This window comes from Elephantulus edwardii, unplaced genomic scaffold, assembly GCF_000299155.1.
Source record: "Elephantulus edwardii isolate Elephantulus edwardi_28Jun2011 unplaced genomic scaffold, EleEdw1.0 scaffold00120, whole genome shotgun sequence".
Taxonomy (NCBI): domain Eukaryota; kingdom Metazoa; phylum Chordata; class Mammalia; order Macroscelidea; family Macroscelididae; genus Elephantulus; species Elephantulus edwardii.
In genome coordinates, this window is record NW_006399870.1 from 2,124,850 (window position 1) to 2,129,521 (window position 4,672).

A 4,672-nucleotide genomic window follows, 5' to 3' on the forward strand; every position below is an offset into this window, starting at 1 on the left:
TGCTTAAGCAGCAGGAAGAAGAGAGCTCATCCAGCTTACCCTCAGGTGCACTGAGGGAGACTTCCCTTGGTAGGTGGAGTGGTGTGGCTGCCGCCCTGGCTCCTGCACAGAGACACAAACCAAAATGCACAGGGATGAACTGGGACAAGGAAAAGACTGCTCTGGGACCGGCACTATCCAGTCTTGTTGGTAGTAACAGCCTCACCACATGAGAGCACACGAAGCATCTCTGATCGTTTTAGCCAAGAGAAGCATGGTCCCTTGAGGAGCTTAAAGGCAGCTTCTCCAGAGAGGGCTGGGAAGTGAGCATTAGTGAGCCTCAGGCCTGGGCTTCTGTCCTTCAGAAGGAGACAGTTGTTTCCCACTCTAGGCTGTGGGTCGCACTGCTGGAGCACTGAAGATTCCTCTTCATTCCTTTGGTAATTTCCACCTCCTGCCAGGCTCATTTCTTGCCTGGTTTTATTCTGACTTCATCTTTTTTGTTGTCCCTGGAAACAAGTAGCTCTTTTCCAGGGAATAACATTAGTCGGGTTCGTTTTCTACCCCTCCATCTACCTTCCTTCAAGTATAACATTTACTGAGTGATACTGACCCTGAAACTGATTTACCATACATTTGGAAATAGCAGGCGTCTCCTGGGATTGCTCTATACAAACCTAGATACATGTCACCCTACCCAGAAGGATCTCTGGGCTTCAGAAAGTTGTTATTAGGTGCCATTTGTTGTTGTTGTTATGTGCCATCGAGTTGTTTGCGACTCATAGCGACCCTATGCACATAGAGTCTACTAAACTCACCACCAATCCGTGAACACCACATTGGATCCTCCCTTGTCCTTCACCATCCTCATAACCTCCATCACACGCAAACCCATTACAATCACTGTGCCCATGCATCTTGAAGGTTTTCCTCTCTTTCTCTGACCCTCTACTTTTCTCAGCTTGCGTTCTTTTTCCAAGGATTGGCCCCTCCCGACAATACGCCCAAAGTATATAAGAGGAAGATTCGCCATACTTGCCTCTAAAGATCCTGGTTTCACTGCTTCCAAGACAGATTTGTTTGCTCTTTTGGCACTCCACAGAATATTCAATACTCTTTTCCAACACCACAGTTTGAAAGGCATTGATTCTTCTTTGGCCATCCTTATTCATCGTCCAACTTTCAGATGCAAAGGAAGCCATTGAAAATGCCATGGCTTGCATTAAGAGCACCTTAGTCTTGAAACTGATACCCTTGTTCTTAAATGACTGCTGTTATACTCTTCCTTGGATGTCCCAATGTTCTAAATATCATCTAATCTAAGATTGATGCTTCCCTTCTAACTCTTTTCTTCTTGTCTATCTAACCCTTTATTGCCCACACTTGGCCTGTTGCTCTCTTAATTTTAGACCCTCGCCACCTGGCATCAACAGAGGTTTTCCCTTCTTTCTTTGTCTCCAGGGCTGGCTCCAGCCAAGCCCATCATTCTGGCCCTAACCTGTTTTGTGGAGTTGTTGTTCACTTCCCTGACCTTGCTTGTATTTGGGGTCAGGACACTCCTAGGAGTTAGGGGTAGGGTGGGGTTAGTCCTGCAAACCATCAGCACTGAGAGCAGCATTCCTATTTTATGTGCTATTAACAACCTCAATCCGCTGTGGTAGCCTAATGGGTAAGGAGTTGTACTGCCAACCTAGAGGAATGCGGTTTGGAACTACATACAAGATGTCCCTTGGGACAAAGATGGAAAAGATGAACAATCTTTTCCTGTGTGATTTACAGTCTCCAACCCCCCACCAAAGGTCAGCTGTGAGTTGGGCTTCCCAGCAGTGAGGGGTTTTTAGTGTTCTTTTTTCTAGTGAGATTGACAACTTTCCTCTCCAGCGCAAGCTGCCCTTTCTGGCTTCTATAGTTCACCCTGGTGTTTATATCCAAGACTCTCCTCACAATAGCTTCGTTTACAGTTGGGAGCACACCCAGGAAATTTCTGAGCCAGAGACAGTGATATCCAGAGTCTGGAGAGCACACGCCCCCTGCTTGGCAGCCTCAGGTCGGCCTTCCCCTGCTGCCTGGCCGCCAGCCTGCGGAGGGGAGAAGGGAGGGCTGCACGCTTGCCCACCACAAGAGGCGAAGAGCCAGTCCTCTGCAGGGCTTTGTGCTCCCGCATAAAGTCTGCAATCTCAGCAGCACCGGAAGCTGACTGGGGTCTGGGAGGCGTCCTTGGGGCTACAATTGTACAATGCTGAAAAATCTCCCTGGGGGTGCCCGCAAGCAGACCAGTACAGTGTGGATGGTGACTGGTGCTAGAACTTGCCCTGCAGCATGCCTCAGTTTCCCAGGCTGTGTCAGGAGCCATATACAGGGCAGGAAGGCGCTCTAGGGCCAGCTGTGGCTGCGGACGTCACGTCAAGGGGCCTGGTTTTCAGTTCCCCCGGAAAGAGCAGCGCACCTCACTCCCCAACCCCTACTGCCACCGCCTCCCACTCACTGCCCTGCAGGGCCAGCAGGCCTGCGCTGGAAGCTGTTTCCCCGCAGAGCGGCCCGAGTGTCCAGGCCAGTGGTCTAACCACTGCGCTACAGACGAGTTCCTGACGCCGCCAGGCCAGTCTCAGGGCGAAGCAGCTCTGCGAAGGAAGGGCAGGCTCCCCGCGACCCGGGGGGCCGGCCGGGGCGGGCGGGGCGCCGGGCGGGGCGCCAGGCCAGGCATTTAAGGCACCTGCCGGGGCGCGCTCGCAGCCCCACCGTCCCGCGTCTTGACCACCGGCAAGATGCGCGCGCCCCTGGCCCCGGGGATTTGGCTCTTCCGCACCTTCTCCAGAGACAGCTGGTGAGCCAGGGTGGGAGAGGACGGGACCACCCCCGAGATGGTCTGGTCGGGGAGCGGGCGTGGATGCGCAGGGAATTGGCAGCGTCTCCGGGTTTCGGCCGCTCCTTGGCGCTTCAGCTTCCCCAGCTTGGACGGTGGGGACACGCGCTCCCGCGCTCCGATCTCCCGGACTCCGGGGAGACTCCGGAAGAACCGGCTGACCGGAGCGTACTGGCCAGCCTCATCCCTAAACCCAGACACTCTTCAAAGCGTCCCAAGTTCCTCTCATTCTGCACCCGGGGTACTTGTACTTGCAGTCTAGGGAAGTAAGGCCGGCGACCGGTGGGGGTGCTGGGGGGGGGGGGGCTCTGGAGAGTGGGCATCTTTCAGGGTCTTTTAGCTCTTGGGGAATAGAGGCCAGAGCTCAGTGGCAGGGAGCTGACCTTGAGGAGTTCGAGGCCCTGACAGAGCTGGAAAAAGCAGACCAGCTCCCCGGGGAGGCTCACTCCAGCAGTGGCTTTCTTCCAGACTGGGTGCACGCGTGTGGGTGTGTGATGGAGTGACTGGGCGCCCCTCAACATGTGGGTGTTTGGTGGGGTGAATGGGCTCGGCCAGACCCTTGGGGTACTGCTTGCAGGCAGCAGTTTTGGGGATATTTTTCTTTCACTTTCTTTTTTTAAAAAAATATTTGATAGTATAACTACTTATCTTTTCTCTCACATGGGAAATTTTACAACATTAGTATAAAATTACACATTTACCTTAGCTTACAATGCGGACACGTAACTCTGAAATAACTGTATTCTTCTGCTCAAACAGTAAATCACTGACAGGAGTGTGAAATGTCAGCTAGGTAGTTTTGGTCTTTGGTGTCATTCCACTTACAATGTTATGGTCAAAAGATTAAGAAAATGCTGATTTGTTGAAGACATTCTTTTTCTAAAGGGGAGCATGAACCATGGACGTAACTTTGAGGTGTTTATGTTTAATTTTCAACTTTTAAAATTTATTGTTTCAGTTTGATTTTTACAATCTTGACATTATTGTTAGAAAATAGTAAAGAAATTTACAATTCAGAACTCAGTGGTGTAAAAAGATAAAATGGAAAATTCTTGCACCTTGTTGTGTGCCATTGAGTAAGAACTGACTCATAGCTGACCCTCCAGCTGGTTTTCAGAGTGTAAATTACAAAGGAGATTACCTGCCTTTCTCCCACAGAGCAGCTAGCAGATTTGAATGTCATGCTTTAGGGCTGGCAGTGTGACTTCTAACCACTAGGCCACTAGTGTTCCTGAATGATGCATTGTTGTGTGCTGTGAGTCAGAACCAACACATTACTGACCCTCCAGCGGGTTTTCGGAGGCAGTAAATCACATGGGAGGAGACTGCCTATCTCGTTGCCATCATTTACAAATTGTAAAGTACAGCATGTACAGAGCCAGAGTTTTGGTTTCTAGGAGAAAGATGGAGCAAAAAACACATATAAAAGATATTACAAAACAATACATACTAGGCCAAAATTCACAAATTAAATTGCTAAGAGATTGGGGTTCTCTACCCTCCTTTATTGTGATTTAAATAAAAGTTTAAAAAGTAAATTGAATTGATATGAGTCTGAAGAGCTGTCTTAACATTAGGCCGGTGCTTTTAAGGAGACCAAGTTGTCTCAGTTTTAAACTTCAGAATCCCATGTCTCTGGCCTTGTCAGCCATGGACAGTGGAGGCTCTAGGTCACCTCGAGGTGTCTCCCTTTGCACTGTCCTTCCTGTTGACGTCCCTGGCCACATCCAACCCTGTAACTCATTTACTTCAGCACTTAGGAGTTGGGGACAGTGAAAATATCTTACTAAAAAAACTATAGTTTTGACTTTCCTACAGATTAAAAATGAA